The 23,469-nt window shown below is 51.2% G+C and overlaps 1 pseudogene; it reads right to left on the bottom strand.

Annotated features, from left to right (window-relative positions):
- Positions 1-16,163: 16,163 nt before the first annotated feature.
- LOC109939509 (plasma membrane ATPase-like) lies at positions 16,164-16,959 on the bottom strand (annotated as a pseudogene).
- Between the last annotated feature and the right edge of the window lie 6,510 nt (positions 16,960-23,469).

Here is a 23,469-nt window from a genome sequence, read left to right as displayed (position 1 = left end):
CAGGCTCGACGAGGGAGCAGGAGCGCTTGAGCCGATCCGCCGGGACGTCGGGCAGGCATGGGCGGGCCAACCCCCGGCAGGAGAAATATGTCACCTGCCCCAGGGTCTCCCGCTCCGCGTCGCCAACGACGTCAGGGTCAGGCCGCCACCCGCATCCAGTGGGGTCGGTCAGAACCTGGCTGCAGCAGCGATGCTTCTCCGCGCAATGCCGGAGCCATCAACCACCGAGGGTCGGCGAATCCAAGGAGAGCTCAAGAATCTCCTGGAAGGCGCTATGGTCCGACGGGCCGAGAGCTCTGCCTCCCGAAGGCAAGGATACCCCTCGGAACCTCATGCCGCGACTTCCCGATTCATGCGGGAAGCCTCGGTCTACACCGGGCGCACGCGCAACACCGCGCCTGCGGCCCCGGGCCACCTCGGCAACGAGCACCATCATCGCGACCGTCGGGCCCACCTCGACGAGAGGGTGCGCCGAGGCTATCACCCCAGGCATGGGGGACGCTACGACAGCGGGGAGGATCGGAGTCCCTCGCCCGAACCACCCGGTCCGCAGGCCTTCAGCCGGGCCATCCGGCGGGCACCGTTCCCGACCCGGTTCCGACCCCCGACTACTATCACAAAGTACTCAGGGGAAACGAGACCGGAATTGTGGCTCACGGACTACCGCCTGGCCTGCCAGCTGGGTGGAACGGACGACGACAACCTCATCATCCGCAACCTCCCCCTGTTCCTCTCAGACACCGCTCGCGCCTGGTTGGAGCACCTGTCTCCGGGGCAGATCTCCAACTGGGATGACCTGGTCCAAGCCTTCGCCGACAATTTCCAGGGCACGTATGTGCGCCCCGGGAATTCCTGGGACCTCCGAAGCTGCCGGCAGCAGCCAGGAGAGTCTCTCCGGGACTACATCCGGCGATTCTCGAAGCAGCGCACCGAGCTGCCCAACATCACCGACTCGGATGTCATCAGCGCGTTCCTTGCCGGCACCACCTGCCGCGACCTGGTGAGCAAGTTGGGTCGCAAGACCCCCACCAGGGCGAGCGAGCTGATGGACATCGCCACCAAGTTCGCCTCTAGCCAGGAGGCGATCGAGGCTATCTTCCGAAAGGACAAGCAGCCCCAGGGCCGCCCATCGGAAGATGCTCCCGAGACGTCTACTCCGCGCGGCGCCAAGAAGAAAGGCAAGAAGAAGTCGCAAGCGAAACGCGACGCCGCCGACGTAGACCTTGTCGCCGCCGCCGAGTACAAGAACCCTCGGAAGCCCCCCGGAGGTGCCAACCTCTTCGACAAGATGCTCAAGGAGCCGTGCCCCTATCATCAGGGGCCCGTCAAGCACACCCTTGAGGAGTGCGTCATGCTTCGGTGCCACTTCCACAGGGCCGGGCCACCCGCGGAGGGTGGCAGGGCCCGCGACGACGACGAGAAGGAAGATCACCAAGCAGGAGAGTTCCCCGAGGTCCGCGACTGCTTCATGATCTACGGTGGGCATGCGGCGAATGCCTCGGCTCGGCACCGCAAGCAAGAGCGCCGGGAGGTCTGCTCGGTCAAGGTGGCGGCGCTGGTCTATCTAGACTGGTCCGACAAGCCCATCACCTTCGACCAAGACGATCACCCCGACCACGTACCGAGCCCGGGGAAATACCCGCTCGTCGTCGACCCCGTCATCGGCGACGTCAGGCTCACCAAGGTCCTTATGGACGGGGGCAGCAGCCTCAACATCATCTACGCCGAGACCCTCAGGCTCCTGCGCGTCGATCTGTCCTCCGTCCGAGCAGGCGCTGCGCCCTTCCACGGGATCATTTCCGGGAAGCGCGTCCAGCCCCTCGGATGACTCGACCTTCCCGTCTGCTTCGGAACGCCCTCCAACTTCCGAAGGGAGACCCTGACGTTCGAGGTGGTCGGGTTCCGAGGAACCTACCACGCGGTACTGGGGAGGCCATGCTACGCGAAGTTCATGGCCGTCCCCAACTACACCTACCTGAAGCTCAAGATGCCGGGCCCCAACGGGGTCATCACCGTCGGCCCCACGTACAAACACGCGTTCGAATGCGACGTGGAGTGCGTGGAGTACGCCGAGGCCCTCATCGCCGACCTGGAGAGCCTCTCCAAAGAGGTGCCAGACGTGAAGCGTCATGCCGACAACTTCGAGCCAGTGGAGACGGTTAAGGCCGTCCCCCTCGACCCCAGTGGCGACGCCTCCAAGCAAATCCGGATCGGTTCCGGGCTCGACCCCAAATAGGAAACAGTGCTCGTCGACTTTCTCCGCGCGAACGCCGACGTCTTCGCGTGGAGTCCCTCGGACATGCCCGGCATACCGAGGGATGTCGTCGAGCACTCACTGGATATTCGGGCCGGAGCCCGACCCGTCAAGCAGCCTCTGCGCCGATTCGACGAGGAGAAGCGCAGAGCGATAGGCGAGGAGATCCACAAGCTAATGGCAGCCAGGTTCATCAAAGAGGTATTCCATCCCGAATGGCTTGCCAACCCTGTGCTTGTGAGAAAGAAAGGGGGGAAATGGCGGATGTGTGTAGACAACACTGGTCTCAACAAAGCATGTTCGAAGGTTCCCTACCCTCTGCCTCGCATCGATCAAATCGTGGATTCCACTGCTGGGTGCGAAACCCTGTCTTTCCTCGACGCCTACTCAGGGTATCACCAAATCAGGATGAAAGAGTCCGACCAGCTCGCGACTTCTTTCATCACGCCCTTCGGCATGTACTGCTATGTCACCATGCCGTTCGGTTTGAGGAATGCGGGCGCGACGTACCAGCGGTGCATGAACCATGTGTTCGGCGAACACATCGGTCGCACGGTCGAGGCCTACGTCGATGACATCATAGTCAAGACGAGGAAAGCTTCCGACCTCCTCTATGACCTTGAAGTGACATTCCGATGTCTCAAGGCGAAAGGCGTCAAGCTCAATCCCGAGAAATGTGTCTTCGGGGTGCCCCAGGGCATGCTCTTGGGGTTCATCGTCTCCGAGCGGGGCATCGAAGCCAACCCGGAGAAGATCGCAGCCATCACCAGCATGGGTCCCATCAAGGACTTAAAGGGCGTACAGAGGGTCATGGGATGTCTCGCGGCTCTGAGCCGCTTCATCTCACACCTCGGCGAAAGAGGCCTACCTCTGTACCGCCTCTTAATGAAGGCCGAGCGCTTCACTTGGACCCCTGAGGCCGAGGAAGCTCTCGGGAACCTGAAGGCGCTCCTCACAAAGGCACCTATCTTGGTGCCCCTAGCTGACGGAGAAGCCCTCTTGGTCTACGTCGCCACGACCACCCAGGTGGTTAGCGCCGCGATTGTGGTCGAGAGGCAAGAAGAGGGGCATGCGTTGCCCGTTCAGAGGCCAGTTTACTTCGTCAGCGAGGTACTGTCCGAAACCAAGATCCGCTACCCACAAGTTCAGAAGCTGCTGTATGCAGTGATCCTGACGCGGCGGAAGTTGCGACACTACTTCGAGTCTCATCCGGTAACTGTGGTGTCATCCTTCCCCCTGGGGGAGATCATCCAGTGCCGAGAGGCCTCGGGCAGGATTGCAAAGTGGGCGGTGGAAATCATGGGTGAGACAATCTCGTTCGCCCCTCGGAAGGCCATCAAGTCCCAGGTCTTGGCGGACTTCGTAGCCGAATGGGTCGACACCCAGCTACCGACGGCTCCGATCCAACCGGAGCTCTGGACCATGTTTTTCGACGGGTCGCTGATGAAGACGGGAGCCGGCGCGGGCCTACTCTTCATCTCACCCCTCGGGAAACACCTACGCTATGTGCTACGCCTCCACTTCCCGGCGTCCAACAATGTGGTTGAGTACGAGGCTCTAGTCAACGGGTTGCGGATCGCCATCGAGCTAGGGGTCAGGCGCCTTGACGCTCGCGGTGATTCGCAGCTCATCATTGACCAAGTCATGAAGAACTCCCACTGCCGCGACCCGAAGATGGAGGCCTACTGCGATGAGGTTCGGCGCCTGGAAGACAAGTTCCACGGGCTCGAGCTTAACCACATCGCTCGGCGCTACAACGAGACTGCGGACGAGCTGGCAAAAATAGCCTCGGGGCGAACAACGGTTCCCCCGGACGTCTTCTCCTGGGATCTGCATCAACCCTCCGTCAAGATCGACGACTCGCCCGAGCCTGAGGCGCCCTCGGTCCAGCCCGAGGTGCCCTCGGCACAGCCCGAGGCACCCTCAGCTCGGCCCGAGGCGGCCTCGGTTCAACCCGAGGTACCCTCGGCCTCCGAGGGTGAGGCACTGCGCATCGAGGAGGAGCGGAGCGGGGCCACGCCTGATCGAGATTGGCAGACCCCGTACCTGCAATATCTCCACCAAGGAGAGCTACCCCTCGACCGAGCCGAGGCTCGGCGGGTAGCGTGACGCGCCAAGTCGTTCGTCTTGCTGGGCGATGAGAAGGAGCTCTACCACCGCAGCCCCTCGGGCATCCTCCAGCGATGCATCTCCGTCGCCGAAGGTCAGGAACTCCTGCAAGAGATACACTCGGGGGCTTGCGGCCATCACGCAGCGCCTCGAGCCCTTGTCGGGAATGCTTTTCGGCAAGGCTTCTACTGGCCAACGGCGGTGGCTGACGCCACTAGAATTGTCCGCACCTGCGAAGGGTGTCAATTCTATGCGAAGCAAACCCACCTGCCCGCTCAGGCTCTGCAAACAATACCCATCACCTGGCCCTTTGCTGTGTGGGGGCTGGACCTTGTCGACCCCTTGCAGAAGGCGCCCGGGGGCTACACGCACCTGTTGGTCGCCATCGACAAATTCTCCAAGTGGGTCGAGGTCCGACCTCTGAACTGCATCAGGTCCGAGCAGGCGGTGACGTTCTTCACCAACATCATCCATCGCTTCGGGGTCCCGAACTCCATCATCACCGACAACGGTGCCCAGTTCACCGGCAGAAAATTCTTGGACTTCTGCGAGGATCACCACATCCGGGTGGACTGGGCCGCCGTAGCTCATCCCATGTCGAATGGGCAAGTAGAGCGTGCCAACAGCATGATTCTACAAGGGCTCAAGCCTCGAATTTACAACGACCTCAACAAGTTCGGCAAGCGATGGATGAAGGAACTCCCCTCGGTGGTCTGGAGCCTGAGGACAACGCCGAGCCGGGCCACGGGTTTCACGCCGTTCTTCCTGGTCTACGGGGCCGAGGCCGTCTTGCCCACTGACCTGGAATACGGCTCCCCGAGGACGAGGGCCTACAGCGATCGAAGCAACCAAGCTAGCCGAGAAGACTCGCTGGAACAGCTGGAAGAGGCTCGGGACAAGGCCTTGCTACACTCGGCGCGGTACCAGCAGTCCCTGCGACGCTACCACGCCCGAGGGGTTCGGCCCTGAGACCTCCAGGTGGGCGACCTGGTGCTTCGGCTGCGGCAAGACGCCCGAGGGAGGCACAAGCTCACACCCCCTGGGAGGGGCCATTCGTCATCGCCAAAGTTCTGAAGCCCGAAACGTACAAGCTGGCCAACAGTTAAGGCGAGGTCTACGGCAACGCTTGGAACATCCAACAGCTATGTCGCTTCTACCCTTAAGATGTTGTCAAGTTGTTCATATACCTCGCACCCGCGCAAAGTTTAGTCATCAAGGAAGGGTCGGCCTCGCCTCGGCAAAGCCCGACCCTCCCTCGGGGGCTAAAAGGGGGGGAACCCCCTCTACGTTGAAATTTTCCTCAAAAAAAGATCTCTTCTGCCAGAATATCTTTCGTGCTTTCTGACTACTTCGAAAAGTGGATCCTGAAAACGACGGAGTACACGTAAGCAGCCAAGGCTGATCGAGCCGAGGGACTCCTACGCCTCCGGGATACGGATACCTCACTCATCACCTTCTGTGATAAGTAACTCGCGTTCGGATAAAGTGATTCCGCGGACCGAACAAGTCTTCACGTTCGGAAGCTCTTCTGCCGAAGCGATCCTTCGAGCCTTCTCGACTGAGTCGGTGACAGGGCCTCATGGACGGGTGAAAGTGCGCGTAAGCGGCAAGGCCGACCGAGCCGAGGGACTCCCATGCCTCCGGGATACGGATACCTCACTCGTCACCTTCCGCGAGAAGCAACTCTCGCTCGCACAAACATCCCTGCTACAGACAAAAAAGCCCAGATACTCGAAACAAGAGGAAAGGAGACGCAACTTTACAACACAGCGAGGGTGTGTGTTCTGGCCTCGGCGGCCGCAGAAGGCACACGCTACAAGACACTCTGATCCTGCAGGCTCGGGTCTTGACGCTGGAAGGGGGCAGTAACACCCTCGGCATCGACGACACCTTCAGCGAGGTCCGACCTAGCCTCGGACGACGACGCGGTCCAAGGATCCCCACTCTGAAGGACGACGTCATCGCCACGCCCGGGCAATCGCTGCCAGGGACTTCTCCGGGAATCCGGCCCGAGCAGGCGGCTCGGCCGGTTACCCCTGGGGCCTCGGCCAACCATCTTCCAAGGGCGCCAGCCCGACCCGAGGCCTCAGCTCATCGACCCCGGCGTCGGTCCCGCTAATGGACAACCCGGCTAGGCTCCGGCCAACCGGGCTTCATTTTCGAGCCAACTCCGCCTCTGTTCATGCTGATATCGCTACCCCTGGCCTCGGCTCGTCGAAGAGCGGCCAAGGGGTCCCTTTAACTAAGCTAAAGGAGCCTCAGACAACAAGGCCGACCGAGCCGAGGGACTCCTACGCCTCCGGGATACGGATACCTCACTCGTCACCTTGACACGGGGCGACTCATGCTTGGTGAAGCGGTTCAGACAACCAACAGGCGAGTCTTAGTGCTCGAAAATGAGGAAAAAATATGGCTCCGTGCCAAAATTACATACATGTTCAGGCCTCGACAACCGCGATGAACAAAAAACCCTGGCATTCGAAGTGCCGTTACAAACGGAACTCCGGTTCCGTTCCGCGGGTACGGACAACCTCCACACCGGGGAGCCTGCGGAGCGACAAGCTCCGGGCGAATCACTAGCAAAACACGGGTCGCCCCCAAGCGCACCGGCAGGTCCTCGCTGCCGTCCTCGCCGCGAATGCGAGGGAGAGGGCGGAATGTTGCATCCTAGCTGCGCAGCAACAGTTCGCCTTCCCCGGTGTGGCTGGAGGACGTCTCCGCCGCAGGGCTGGAAGGCGATTGCCACCACCAGAAGCTGGAAGAAGAGGTGGCCCGCCGACCCGCGCAGGAGGTAGAGCCCCGGCTCGCCTCGCTCCCCGCCCCAGCGAGGATGACGAACACCCTCGATGCTGAGGGCGGGATCGGGATCACAGCCCGGTTTCCCTCTCCCCATCCAGGAGCTGGAGGTCACCGTCTTGGGTGACCACCAGCGGAGGGGAGCAACCGGGCTGTGTGATGAAAATCCTTGAAGCCGAACGATGGCTGAAAGGTACCAACTCCCACGGAGTTGCGTTCCTCCAACGATGAGGCGAAAAGACGGCGGGTATCCCCGTCCGGGGGCTTGGAAGGTGGAAAGACGCAAGGCATAAGGGAGCGAGAAGACATGGTCGCCTTCCGAAAGGGGTCGCCCTCCTTTTAAAGGCAACTCTCCCTACTTGCGCCCCCAACCGTCACGGGCTGAGTCTTCTCCAACACGCTCCAAGGCCCTCCCCTGCGGCGCGGGGGCTGGGTCCCGCATGTCATGCAAACCGACTCAGAGCAGAAGAAGCCAAACCGCCGCGCGTGGTGCACACGACCGCCCAGCGGTTACAAGTGACCCTCCACTTTTGCCCAGAACAACGGGCGAAAGAGGCGGGCAGCCATGCAGGCGGCATGCAACCGCGCCAAGTGGACGCGCTTCTCCGACTCCCGACACACCAGCATGGAGGCCCAGGCCCACGCGTCACGCAACCGGCACGCCGGATGCTGCATGCAAGCAACTGCACCGCCACTTGCGCCACCACCGCACCTCCTCGATTGCGGAACCAATACCGCGACTCGAGGCGACCTAGCGCACGACCCAGCAGCGCCAGCCTGACGCGGCGGTCAAAGCGGCCAAAAGTGGGCCGGCAGTAATGATGGTAGCAGGCGGGCGGGAGCAGCGGTCACGTCGTCAGCCAAGCTCACGTCTCATCCGGGGGCAGCAAGAGAACCCCCTCTCACGGCGTGAAGACAACGCGCCCGTGATCCGTTCCTCGAACGGCTCGCGCACGCGCAACGGCTGCCCCGCCAACCGCTCGCCCCGTCGCATTAACTCCGCGGCAGGACAGGCGGCGCTTCTGGCGGGAGCAGTGGGCGACGCTTCGCCTTCGCCGTAATAACTGCGACAAAAAGGTACGCCGCGTCGTTCGATTTCGTATCCTTTTCCTTTTTTCCTCTTTCTCTATCTCTTGCAGCAGGGACCGGGAAAGGGGATACCCCGAAAAGGATCCTTCCCCGTGAAGGAACCAGGCTCCGAGCCTCCTTACTGATCAGAGGTTCGAAGGATGGCCCCCCAAAGGGTTTCAACAGCCGCCTCAGATCACGTGGGCCCTACACCCACTACTGGTCAGAGGTTCGAAGGCCGGCCCCCCGAAGGGTTCCACGGCCGCCTCAGGCTACTCGGGCTCCGCGCCCATTACTGATCAGGGGATCGAAGGCTGGCCCCCAAAGGGTTCACAGTCGCCTCAGACGCCGAGCGAGGGATGACCAGGGGTACGTTCGATACATAACCAAGGCTCGGGCTGCGCTCCCGAGGTACCCTAGGACATTTCCGAGACCAGCGGGAGCGATCTTGTAACGGAATCCCATCAGAGGGAGGCATCGAGCCCTCGGACCCCGTCGCCAGGGGACCGGGTCCGGCAGATCACCCGCAGGTACTTTTGGGCGTGCCTCTGGGCCCCTAGCCGACCCCTAACGAACGGGGCACGGACGTCCACTCGGATTACCCGCTTGCAGCTCACCGGAGACACCATGTTCGGCGCCCATCGAGGGTAACATGGCGCTTCCCCCCTCCTCCTTGCGGAAAGGCGACGCAGGGGCGTATGTAAAAAAGCCGAGTCTGTCCCTGATCGCCCTCTCGCCCTGTGCGGAAGCTCGGGGGCTGCTCTCGCAAACCCGGCTCCGGCCGAACCGTTGACAGCGTCAACATACCAGCCCGAGAGCTTGGGCCCCGACCGTACACCCGGGCTACGGCCAGTTCGCATGAGGGAACAACCAGACCAGCCGAAGCATTACGCGAGGCATTAAGACCTCGAAGGAGTGAAACCACTCCTCCGAGGCCTCGGGGGCTACACCCGGCGGGTGCGCTCGCGCGCACCCACCGGAACAAAATGCAACCGAGAAAGGCTGGTCCCCTTGCAAAAAAGTGCGACTTAAGCCTCCAAGCGAGTGCTAACACTCCCTTCGAGGCTCGGGGGCTACTGTCGGGGACCATAATTAGGGGTACCCTCAAGACTCCTAATTCTCAGCTGGTAACCCCCATCAGCATGAAGCTGCAAAGGCCTGATGGGTGCGATTAAGTCAGGGATCAGTCCATTCGAGCGACTCGATCGCGCCTCGCCCGAGCCTAGCCTCAGACAAGGGCAGCCGACCCCGGAGGGTTTCCGTCTCGCCCGAGGCCCCCCCTCCAATGGCGGACATATTTCCGGCTCGCCCGAGGCCCTGCCTTCGCTAAGAAGCAACCCTGACTAAATCGCCGCACCGACCGACCAAGTCGCAGGAGCATTTAATGCAAAGCTGACCTGACACCCTTATCCTGACGCGCGCCCTCCGGCAGAGCCGAAGTGACCGTCGTCACTTCACCGCTCCACTGACCGGCCTGACAGAAGGACAGCGCCGCCTGCGCCACTCCGACTGCAGTGCCACTTGACAGAGTGAGACTGACAGGCAGTCAGGCCCTGCCAAAGGCACCATAGGAAGCTCCGCCCGACCCAGGGCTCGGACTCGGGCTAAGTCCCGGAAGACGGCGAACTCCGCTCCGCCCGACCCAGGGCTCGGACTCGGGCTAAGTCCCGGAAGACGGCGAACTCCGCTCCGCCCGACCCAGGGCTCGGACTCGGGCTAAGTCCCGGAAGACGGCGAACTCCGCTCCGCCCAACCCAGGGCTCGGACTCGGGCTAAGTCCCGGAAGACGGCGAACTCCGCTCCGCCCGACCCAGGGCTCGGACTCGGGCTAAGTCCCGGAAGACGGCGAACTCCGCTCCGCCCGACCCAGGGCTCGGACTCGGGCTAAGTCCCAGAAGACGGCGAACTTCGCTCCGCCCGACCCAGGGCTCGGACTCGGGCTAAGTCCCGGAAGACGACGAACTCCGCTTCGCCCGACCCCAGGGCTCGGACTCGGGCTCAGCCCCAGAAGACGACGAACTCCGCTTCGCCCGACCCCAGGGCTCGGACTCTGCCCTGGCCTCTGCCGAACGACCTCTGCCTCGCCCAACCCAGGGGCTCGGACTCGGCCTCGGCCATGGAAGACAGACTCGACCTCGGCTTCGGAGGAGCCTCCACGTCGCCCAACCTAGGGCGCAGGCCGGCCACGTCAACAGGAAGCGCCATCATCACCCTACCCCGAGCTGACTCGGGCCGCAGAGAACAAGACCGGTGTCCCATCTGGCTAGCTTCGCCAGATAGGCAATGATGGCGCCCCGCATGCTCTGTGACGACGACGGCTCTCAGCTCTCTTACGGAAGCAGGAGGACGTCAGCAAGGACTCAACCGCTCCGACAGCTGTCCCTCCGCCAGGCTCCGTCGCTCCTCCGACGGCCACGACTTCACACCAGTTGGGTTCCAAAATCTCTCCGGCTGCCACATCGGCATGTACTTAGGACGCTAGCTCTCCCCCGCTAGACACGTAGCACTCTGCTACACCCCCATTGTACACCTGGATCCTCTCCTTACGCCTATAAAAGGAAGGACCAGGGCCTTCTTAGAGAGGGTTGGCCACGCGGGGACGAGGACGGGACAGGCGCTCTCTTGGGGCCGCTCGCTTCCCTCTCCCGCGTGGACGCTTGTAACCCCCTACTGCAAGCGCACCCGACCTGGGCGCGGGACGAACACGAAGGCCGCGGGATTCCCACCTCTCTCTCACGCCGGTCTCCGGCCGCCTCGCTCCTTTCCCCCTTCGCGCTCGACCCATCTGGGCTGGGGCACGCGGCGACACTCACTCGTCGGCCCGAGGGACCCCCGGTCTCGAAACGCCGACAAAACTGTTTGATGAAAGCAACTTAACTAAAGTCAAATAATTTTTTTTCTATCTAAATTCTCCACCACACATCCGTTTGGTTCCTCTGGTTAAAGTTGAGCTTGTGTCACATCAGATATTTGAATGCCAATAATAAGTTTTAAATATAGTCTAATAACAAAACTAATTGCATAGATAATTACTAAGCAATGAGACAAATTTATTAATTTTAATTACTCCAAGATTACTAAATATTTACTGTAGCATCATATAGATGCATCAAGAACTGATTATGTTTGATAGGTTTATCTTATCGTTTAGTCCTCGTATGGTTGTGGGTGCCGCTAAAGTCCCTGGTATGATCAAGACCGACAAATGTTGCTCCATTGTCTCATCGAAGAACGAGGAGGTCCTTCATGAATCATGACATTGTTAGTGCCACATGTTCCAAAGAAGTCCGGGGCTTCCTTCAAAAAAATATGTCTCATCATGAAGGCGCACATGATGTAAATTTGTATGGAACTTATTACATCAAAAAATATAATATGTTTGCCTCTGACTTATTTTGCAAGATCACAGGCATCTCTACCGAGCTTGCCACAGCCCACGCTCCTCTACGGGAGGAGGAGGTCCTCACCTTTCTGCTGACGGGGCTTTTTGAGCCACAGCTAACAAAAGTTATTCCATCAGTGAAGCTCAGCTGCCTAAAAAGGCCCACAGATAGACCTGCACAAGTTAGAGAACTAGGCAACTGGACGTGAGCCTAGGTTTAGGTCTTTTGTTGGCAATTATATGATATTACTAATACTCAAGTCATGAAGGTAGCAAGGAAGTTTTAAGTAATGACCCACCTTGATTTTACTTGATTTTACTTGATTTTAACCATTGCTCGTACATTCTGTGCAATGGTTACAAGATGAAGTTACATCTCAACAAAGGTTGTTGACGTTGAAAATAACTTGCTATTTGGAAATTTCAGTGCCATTCTACAAGCTTTCAAAAACGATATTTGGATTTTATGGAAATTTGTATTATCTGATTGCAGTATTAAGTGTTACTAGGTGAGTGCCCGTGCGTTGCAACGGGGACATATAATACCACGGTAACTTATATACAAAATGTGTGTTATACTGTTATGAGAAAAGGTTTCATAATCTATTTGTGATCCTGGCCATACATATATTTTGTTATTTTAATCTAGCAGTTTCACCACTGCATTGCAACCATTAGTATCATGCAGACTTTGATATATGTCATGATTTCTATGGTCTCATCATTGAAGAGCATGTCCCACATCTGCCGGAAGAAGTTCTCTCGTACATCGTCAGCCATCAGGCACACACCACCATACGCGCTTGCTCAAACAAAAAGCAAGTGTGTGTGTGTTTGTGAGGAGATTTAAAAGCAGACCAACACAAAAGCTACCCCGACGGTGGCGAGGATGACGAATTGATCATTGCTGTCGGTCCTCCTCTGCGTCACCTCCGGCGTCGAGATGACACCACAGTCCATGATATAGTAGTCGTCGAACGCGCGCGACATGGCGAGTACCGATGACTCTTGGGTGGGCTGCCAGATGAAGTGCACCTCAGGCTCATCAGCAAGGTAGTACACCTGGCCGTTGCACCACCGGATGCGCTACTCCTCTACATACATTATGTTCGAGGACACTCACACAACGTCAGCAACGACCGTCGTCCCAGGGCACAAGAATTCATGGCCGAGCAGTAGCGATTTACATGGCAGGTTGGGCTTCAGATGGACGATGAGTTGGACGACGTGATGGCGCCATCGTTGGATGCGGTGCCCAGAACAACCCGAGAGTCGCCGACGTTGGCAACGACCATGAGGTCCCGCTGCTTGACGATGGACAACGCGGTACAGCCGCTTTGGACCGTGTGCAAGCGGCGGCTGCGTTGGAGCTTGTCATACACAGCGGCTCATGCGACCATGTAGGACTGCTTCCAGAGGTCGAACTGGCAGTCGTCAAGCTTCTTCTTGTCGTCGACGAGCGACGCCAACGTGAGCGCCTCCTGCTAGTGGTGTTTGTTCAGGATATCCAAGCAAGAAATATGGATTCATTCTTGACGTTGGTTTATGAAAATGACTCACAAGTCAGATCCATGGAAAAAAATTACGGAGAATAAATGTCACACATGCAAAAAAAGAATTTAAGTTAAAACATTATTCAAACAAAAGAAATTGCATGCAAGGCTCTTCTAAATACTACTCCCTCCATCCAAAAATATAATTCAAGAATCTCTGTGAAACTTATATACTACTACGCATTGTGAAAGGGTAGCAGGTAGTCTTGGGGAGAGATGTAGTAGATGTTTTTTCTGTAATAGATGTAGACATAAACACACATGTGGTGTAGCGGTAGCTACTGCTTGCATTTGTCTGAAAGGTCGCGGGTTTGAATCCCTTTGGGATCATTTGTGTTTTTGATTTTAGCTAGACGTGGGCTATATGTGGGAATGAGAATGGGAATGGGCTTTGCGGGAAGTGGGAATGAGAAAGGCAGAACAAAGAATGGATTGTGCGGGGAGGAGGGAATGGGAAAGATAGAACAGGAAATGAAAAATAGCAGAACACAGAATGGTAGGCTACTCTTGCAGCCTGAATAAGTAGTAGAAATATGCATAAAAAGTTCCATAATGCATGCATGATGCCATCACCAATCAATTAAAAAAATCAATGCTCAGGTCTCAAAGCACATGACAGATGGATGACACCTACTATTTCTACACCATAGAATTGGGATCCTGCATTTTTTATAAAAAAAAGATTAGAAAAATATGTCTGAACATGGACACGAGGTGAATTCCGATTTACTGGAAGATAGATATAACCTTTTTCTTTTCTTTTCTTTTTGTGTGTGTAATTGGTCTGAGGTTGATGGCATCACCCATCTCACTTTCAGTCATTTAATTAGAAATTTTAATACTGTAGACAAATATTCGCTTCGGATTAAAGCCAACTGTTTAGATTGCTGCAGCTACAATCCATAAAGACAAAAATACTATAGAAACAGTAGAAACTGATATAAATTAAAGCTAAACGAACAGGCTAGGATAAGGCAAACAACCTCTAGGGAATGGCCGCCGATGTCGTACCTATATAAATTAACCTAAGGGAAATACATAGAACTGTTCATGATATAAAGCTTTGTTGATCTGATGGAATGGGACAAATCACCATTCATCAAACATGTAGGTCAGATGTGTCACGTGTGATTTCCAAGACAGAATCAAATCCCATCTCTAGTGTCTACTTTGATATTGTGCTACCTCCCATATCTGCAAGAATTTCATCTCCTCATGTCACATGCAATTTTTATCCACATCTACTATCCATCAGGAACAAAAGAATTGGGTTATGCGATATTCCGAGGTGAGATTTTTCAACAAAGTTTACTGGTCCTAAGTCTAGGCTTTGCTGCTACCAGCAATGGAATAGTAGTGTGCAATGTTGGCTCGAAGAGCAAGGACCATGAAGCACATGTGAGATTTCGCTGACAGATTTGAGTAAACACTGGGCCTGTAACCTTTCAGGCTTTGTGTAACTGAGCCATCGATGCGAGTTTCTTGTATGGAAAATCAGAAAAAACATGGAAATAACTCCTTTTTCTCTATATGAAAAAAAGAACTTGACGATTGGTAGCTAAAATTTTAGAGGGAACAATCCAACTTTCTTCAGAAAAAAAGTCGCGCCCAGTCTCTCCGGAAAACTATATAGCAAAATAAAAAGTTCAACTAATAACTGAGCATATGATAGTGCCAATTAGTTCCTATTGACATGTAAATAAAATGGTAGCGACCAAGAGGAACAGCAGAAGTATCATCTATTTTTCAGAAAAAGCCTGGCTGCAGTTGTACATAACAGAATCAAAAGAACAGCGACAACAAGAGTTGTTCCCAACTAACTTGTCGCCATATTTAAGGAGATTCTATGCTACCTTCTTAGAGGATTTAGCTCCCTCTGCTATCTACCCCTCTGAACCAAACTGCTTTCCTCGTCTGCTTCTGCTTTGCTCTTCATCTTCAGAGTGAACTTTGGTCCAAAGATTCAGAAGCGAAAGCTGCTAGTCGGAGTTGCACAACTGAGAGAACAGTTCCAGAGGTAAGATGGTGGCTGTGCTTTGGTTTGTTTTTTCTGTTTGTGATCCATTCATTCTACTGTATGCATAGGCCTCTAACAGTCTATTCTGGAACATGAACATCCAGGACACATGTGTATCCTTGTCATTCATGCAAATTGCATCCTTGTTTGATGTCTCTCTCTTTTTTGTGTGTTTCTTCCTTGCCATGTTTTAGTGTATATTTTGTAGCATGAAAGCTAAAATCTTCTCTTTGTACTACAAGGACATTTTGATCTTATTCTACATTCTTACAGGAGCTCTCTCTCTCTCTCTTCCTATCGAAGGGTTTCACCAGTAATGGCAATAAAGATGAAGGGGATCTTCAAAGGACTGAAGATAATCTCTCAAATGTTCGGTAATACTCTCATCCAGATTGCTTCTGCATTTTTTTTCATTACCTGACTTGAGTTTCTGTGGATTGGCTACTACATCCAGATTCTAAAAACTATAAAGGTAAAATGCATAAAAAAGCAGCACCAACCAACTCAAAAGCATACGGTGAAAGCACAAGTGTACCTGACCAGATACCTACTCTTTTGCAGTGCACAAGGAGCACGAGATGGAGATCGGGTACCCTACAGATGTGAAGCATGTGGCCCACATAGGTCTGGGCACCAGTGACACATCCCCAAGGTGGGTAAGAATGTGTGTGCGTTTTTCATACAGTTCTTCAACTGATGGCGATGTGTGTGTGTCTTTATTGTTAGACGGCTGAATTCAAGGGGACAGATGATTCATCAGCAGGCTCTGTGAGGAGCACGGCTGCGCAGTCACGGCAGACTTCTTGGACCTCTGCAGGTGATTCTTTTCAGCTCTCTGCTCATAATCATACTGGCAGCACGAGTAATCGTCTGCGCTTATGATTAGGGGGGCCTGAATCTTCTCGTCCTATTTCATACGGAGTAATGATTATTAGTGGCACGTCTATATCACATACACCAAGAACAAGAGCCTTGCTAACTGTCTCAGCGCTGCCTAGGTGGATCAAACAGGGGCAGCAGACCAATGGATTGCCATGGTCCGCTAGGGGACTCCTTGTTTTTCTCAGGTACTTCCTATGGTAAGGTCACATTTTGAATGAGAAAATTGGCTCACCGATCACCAAAACACACAAAAAAAGAAAAGGAGCATCAACCAATATATGTCTGGCAACATCAAGCGAAAAAGAACACGCTCGACATACTTGACGATAATAGCGTGCACCTTTCGCCTCAAATTATCCTTGCAGTGGCATATGTCAAGAATATGTTTGGGTTTCAGCACAGGAGCAATTAATTAGTCACGCTGAATGAACAAAGTTTTTTCATTCCAGAATAAGCAACGTGATTGCAAATTTCCTCACCTGTTCAGGAGCACCCTTGCTGACACGGTGTAGTTGCCATCGGCGTCAATATATGTTAGAGCAGTCCTCTTATCAATAGGGTTGAAGGGCAAAAAGTGGATTTCTCTGATACCAGTCATGGCTTCCTTAGGATCAGCAAGCATGCCATCCATGGCAGTATCGAAGGTGTCTTGGTTCTCAGTCCTTGACGCCCTTACAGCCAAGAGCAACATGTGACGATGATCTCGACGATGATGCCGACCACAATCGAGCAAATGCAGAAGTTACCGATTGCTGTCAAGACTTGGTGGAAGTGTCCAACAGCTTCAGAGCCTTGAGGAGGTTGCCTAGTTGACCGTCTTTCCTGGCACCCATGGACGCAACAGGGGTGGCGCCGTCGCTGGTGGCGATGGGGGAGCACAGATCAAATGATTGATTCCGCATAATCTTGGGAGGTTTCTATATACATAGAAAAATCGATTTAACCTCAAACAAAAACATAGAATTTAATGCAACTCTAGTTTTTGTTAATGAGAAAATGTACTCACATGTACTTAAGTTTAGGCATAGTGGAAACAGTTTATGGCACAGATTCAGAGAACTTTTTTCTGCAGGTTACCTGAAAACATAACATAGTTCGACTTTCCCTCGAACAACACCTTGTCTACCTTCAAAGAGTGCGCCTCACCTACCATTCAATGATTCACCATCTTTAAATACATAGAGCCTCCATCTAATCTCTGATTTTAAAGCCGCTAGAGAATCTAAATATAATAGTTTTACATCAGAAGTTGGAACAAAGTGTCATCTCTAAGGATAATGCAGTGTGCCCACAACACAACAGACACACACTATTTGCTGCCTATAATTAATGGTTTTACCATTTCAGCAATTGGATTCGAACGATTTATTTTGCTACAAAACAAGCAAATAGAATGTTTATTAGAAAATGGCAATTATTTATTAGCAAGGGAAACAAAGATCAGTGAATGGAGAAGTTTAAGTATTTTCAGATAGAAAAATTTCCTCACCTGTTCAGGAGCACCCTTGCTGACACGGTGTAGTTGCCATCGGCGTCAATATATGTTAGAGCAGTCCTATTATCAATAGGGTTGAAGGGCAAAAAGTGGATTTCTCTGATACCAGTCATGGCTTCCTTAGGATCAGCAAGCATGCCATCCATGGCAGTATCGAAGGTGTCTTGGTTCTCAGTCCTTGACGTCCTTACAGCCAAGAGCAACACGTGACGATGATCTCGACGATGATGCCGACCACAATCGAGCAAATGCAGAAGTTACCGATTGCTGTCAGGACTTGGTGGAAGTGTCCAAAAGCTTCGGAGCCTTGAGGAGGTTGCCTAGCTGACCGTCTTTCCTGGCACCCATGGACGCAACAGGGGTGGCACCGTCGCTGGTGGCGATGGGGGAGCACAGATCAAATGATTGATTCCGCATAATCTTGGGAGGTTTCTATATACATAGAAAAATCGATTTAACCTCAAACAAAAACATAGAATTTAATGCAACTCTAGTTTTTGTTAATGAGAAAATGTACTCACATGTACTTAAGTTTAGGCATAGTGGAAACAGTTTATGGCACAGATTCAGAGAACTTCTTTCTGCAGGTTACCTGAAAACATAACATAGTTCGACTTTCCCTCGAACAACGCCTTGTCTACCTTCAAAGAGTGCGCCTCACCTACCATTCAAAGATTCACCATCTTTAAATACATAGAGCCTCCATCTAATCTCTGATTTTAAAGCCGCTAGAGAATCTAAATATAATAGTTTTACATCAGAAGTTGGAACAAAGTGTCATCTCCAAGGATAATGCAGTGTGCCCACAACACAACAGACACACACTATTTGCTGCCTATAATTAATGGTTTTACCATTTCAACAATTGGATTCGAACGATTTATTTTGCTACAAAACAAGCAAATAGAATGTTTATTAGAAAATGGCAATTATTTATTAGCAAGGGAAACAAAGATCAGTGAATGGAGAAGTTTAAGTATTTTCAGATAGATAAATTTCCTCACCTGTTCAGGAGCACCCTTGCTGACACGGTGTAGTTGCCATCGGCGTCAATATATGTTAGAGCAGTCCTATTATCAATAGGGTTGAAGGGCAAAAAGTGGATTTCTCTGATACCAGTCATGGCTTCCTTAGGATCAGCAAGCATGCCATCCATGGCAGTATCGAAGGTGTCTTGGTTCTCAGTCCTTGACGTCCTTACAGCCAAGAGCAACACGTGACGATGATCTCGACGATGATGCCGACCACAATCGAGCAAATGCAGAAGTTACCGATTGCTGTCAGGACTTGGTGGAAGTGTCCAAAAGCTTCGGAGCCTTGAGGAGGTTGCCTAGCTGACCGTCTTTCCTGGCACCCATGGACGCAACAGGGGTGGCACCGTCGCTGGTGGCGATGGGGGAGCACAGATCAAATGATTGATTCCGCATAATCTTGGGAGGTTTCTATATACATAGAAAAATCGATTTAACCTCAAACAAAAACATAGAATTTAATGCAACTCTAGTTTTTGTTAATGACAAAATGTACTCACATGTACTTAAGTTTAGGCATAGTGGAAACAGTTTATGGCACAGATTCAGAGAACTTCTTTCTACAGGTTACCTGAAAACATAACATAGTTCGACTTTCCCTCGAACAACGCCTTGTCTACCTTCAAAGAGTGCGCCTCACCTACCATTCAATGATTCACCATCTTTAAATACATAGAGCCTCCATCTAATCTCTGATTTTAAAGCCGCTAGAGAATCTAAATATAATAGTTTTACACCAGAAGTTGGAACAAAGTGTCATCTCCAAGGATAATGCAGTGTGCCCACAACACAACAGACACACACTATTTGCTGCCTATAATTAATGGTTTTACCATTTCAGCAATTGGATTCGAACGATTTATTTTGCTACAAAACAAGCAAATAGAATGTTTATTAGAAAATGGCAATTATTTATTAGCAAGGGAAACAAAGATCAGTGAATGGAGAAGTTTAAGTATTTTCAGATAGATAAATTGCTATAATCATCATCTATAATATTCATCATGGATCACGCACCACCTCTTATTTTGCTTCAGGGGCTTCTGTGTCTGCTTTAATTCTTGCCAAAGTATCAGGATCTCCCTCTTGACCAAAATAAGAAGAGTTCACTGTTACCAAGTACAAATCACTGATCATATCTAACGGATTAAGAACAGAGGCTCATAACATGACAATCAATATAGATGATGGATATATGTGAAGCTAAAAGATAACATAGATACATTTTTGTGTCCAGATCTATATTTGAACTTACCATGTTAATAAGAGTGGTCTTTCCCAAGCCATTTGGACCAAGAAAGCCAAAGCGCTGACTATGTGACATGGCAATGGATATCCCTCTTGTTGCAATTTTATCTGCATTTTCATATTTTCACTGGTACACTTTCTCAAGATTGTCGCATATTTCTGAATAGGATCTACAAGATTCTTCTGATATCACAGATTAATCTAATTCTATATTTCAAGCTCTAATGTTTTAATGAATCCTAGTATTTACGGTTACATTAATAACCACTAAGCTGAAAATAATCTTAATTGTGACTTTTTAGGTAGTACATAGTTTAAACTCATGGATTATCTCAGCAACCTGCTGAATCTATTTCCCAAAAGAAATTAGACTTCTGGATATGTATGAAACTAATTGGAGTGTACCAAAGAAGAGAGTAGAGCACACCTCATTTACCAAATATGTTCTCTCCAACTGAATGGAAGCTCTGAACTCCTGAAGTTGTATGTTCTACTGCTGAGCTGTTTCAAATGGTTCCCATCTATGCGGGAGTGAACAAGTAGTGCTACTTTTCTCAATATGTATATGAAGGAACAGAAGTGATCCAATAGAACACAAATAAAAGGATTACACCTGCCAATCCACTTTCTTGATTACTCATACAACCCACTGAATCCCTGAGGAGGCCATATGATTCTCAAGTTGGGCAAATCGTGAGAATTCATAGACAAAGTGATACAAGAAAATCCAGGTAGAAGGCACTACATCAGCTTCCAGTAAACTCAAGTCCAACGAGATCAAAACCAAAATCCCTCACCGTGCTGAGTACAATCTCGCACTCTGACACTGCGAGGAGGAACATGTTGACCCAGCAATAATTAGAATTTCCATCACATTATGTTGCTCAAATAGCCACAAGTACTGCCTTACAGCATCTGAAGTACCCTGAGAAAATATAAAAGAAAATCAATACTTGTCGTAAGCTAGTGAAGTGCGCTAGCAAAATTCCTGTAGATTAGAATGCATTTGCAAGGCATGATGGTATAATAATATAATTCAAAGATCAAAGGTAAGTGCACATATCAAAACCAGAGATCAGTTTGCCGGGGAACAGAGCAGAAGAGATCTCTGGAGGTCGATGGAAGCAGTGACTCCAAATGTCCTAAATCTTACATGGCATAGTATGGGAAAAAATAAACTGATGACTGCTAAGTCCTCCGCGTCCGGTGTAGGTTTAGGAGTGTAAAAGATTCACACCACAAATCAAAAAAGAATAGGAAGACGAGGGTTCGATCGGAAATGGGTGCTCACGTGGATATCGTGGGAGAAGGGGTGAGATGTGAGGACCCCGGTGCAGGTGCAGCCTGATAGCTTAAGCGCCGCGATGTCGTTCGCCACCTTATTGGCGGCCACGGTCGCAGATGAAGACAACAAGAATTCCACCACGGCCTTGCCTCCACTCTCGGCGGTCGCGGCGGCCTTCCTCTTGCTGGCCTTCGACACCTCGATCAGGTTCAGGGGCGCTAGAGTTATTGGGGATGTGGTGGCTGGCGGGTGTGCTGTAGCGGCGTCGCACGGCGGGATACGCGCGCGGGATTCGTGGAGCGGTCGCGGCGGGGGTTTTGCGGCAGGCGTAGGGACGGCCGCGTGCGTGGGGGTCGCGGCGGGCTGTGCGGGCGGTTCCCGCATGCGTAGGGAGGAGGCCGTTGCGGGCGTGCGGTGCGGCATGGCTGGCGGGTGTGCAGTGTGCTGTAGTGGCGTCGCGCGGCGGCATTCGCGGCGGGATTCGTGGAGCGGTCGCGGCTGGCGTGCGGGCTGTTGGCGGCGGGGGCAGTCTACACTGCCCCCTTAATAGTTAGTAGAGATTTATTACAATGTATTTCATAGGAATGCAAGGCAAAGGCTCATGCCCATTTTACAAGCTCAGTGAAACCAAATGTTTATATGATCTGTTGCCCATGACTAGGACATGTAGTGCACTATGCGCAACACAGAGTATATGACTTTACTCCCCTGAACCCATACATTTATACACGAAACATAGTGAAAATTAATGGCGTCTCTTTTAGCATGATACTATCTAAATCTCAACTAGTGATGTTGCCTTTAATGGCGAAGAACATGTGCTGACATTTGCCATACCATATCCTAGAGCATGATATATGTATGCAGGTTTCCTTCTTATTTACCATTCTTTTGTTAGATTGTGACGCCAATGAATCATATGTGTTTTAGTATGCCACGAGCCTTGCTGCTGATGCACTGGCATAATGTCACAAGAAGCAAGTCATCCATAGGGGAATCAGGCCAAAGAATTTGCTACTAGACATCGAGGATCGACGCTGACCCCTTCTTTATCAAGTTGTTGCGGCTGATATTATTTCTAGTACTATATTTGATTTTTGCATTATTCTGTTGCCATTTATCGTTGTAAGCTAATTTATCTTTGCACGTATTTGTACTTTGGTTTTTGTGTTCCTGTAATTTTTATTACCAGACGGTCTTATTCTACACAGAATGGATTCTAAAATAATTGTTAATGTAAAACCAAGGAGACTATGTTCCTAATCAAGAACAAGGTGATGATTGATGAAGGACAAGGCATGAATGAGTTTTGTGACATTATTGTAAATACTTTGTTCAAAATATGAGGATGAACATTGTAATTGTGTAATTAGATGTATGTTTTCAATATAATTATGTGTTTATGTCAACAAAAATTATGTACTCCCTCCATCCTAAAACAATAGTCGTTTTAACTCTTAGTTTTTATGTTTATATTCAAATGGACAATGATGAATCTAGACATATGCAAAACATATGCATCAAGAATTGTATGAATCCACTAATTCTCTAAAACGACTATTGTTTTTTGGGACCGGAGGAAGTAAAAGAAATTTTGATGTGGAGCTACTGTGACTGTAGATTAATAATAAAGATCATGTATTAAAGCATTGAGATAGATAAAGAATGATGATAGACCTATGTGGTGTTGGAAGCAACGCATGCTACACCATTTTAAGGATTAGAAGAAGCTGGCAGGTCCCATGGAGACTAGAAGCTATTATCCTTCTAATCTGGTGCATTTGGAAAAGTAGAAATAATTGGGTGTTTAATGAGATCCCGCCCATGGTGGATGAATGTCGGGAAATGTTCAAAACAGAATTGCGTCTACTGTGTCACTGAGTCAAACTAGAGATAGGGGATAAAATTAGGACCTAGATTCAGTGCTATGTATTGTAATTTTTAGTTTACTTCCCTGTAATTGTTTTTCTATTTTTTATTTTGACTAAGCAATAAAAATACTGTAGGCCCTCCCTACAGTAATTTAAGCTTAAGAAAATCTTGTCTTTTTCATGGTCCTGCCACTTAGGGCCTGTTTGGGAATGCATTTTTGAAATACTGTAGTTTTGAGATACCATAGTTTACAATTGTACATGTCAAAAATACTACGGTATTGCTTTACCATAGTAAAACTACAGTATTGCTCAAAACCGAGATCTGTTTGGTTATATTGGAAAAACAAAGTATATGTAGAGAGAAAAGAAGAAAACCGAGGTCATGAGTGGAGTTTCGAAAACTCCAAAAATACCACAGTTTTGGGTAAACCATGGTATTTAAAACTGAGTTTTGACTATACAAACCAAACACCTT

Source organism: Zea mays, chromosome 5, assembly GCF_902167145.1.
Source record: "Zea mays cultivar B73 chromosome 5, Zm-B73-REFERENCE-NAM-5.0, whole genome shotgun sequence".
Taxonomy (NCBI): Eukaryota; Viridiplantae; Streptophyta; class Magnoliopsida; order Poales; family Poaceae; genus Zea; species Zea mays.
Note: the sequence above shows the minus strand (reverse complement) of the source record. Positions and strands in the feature narration are given on the sequence as shown.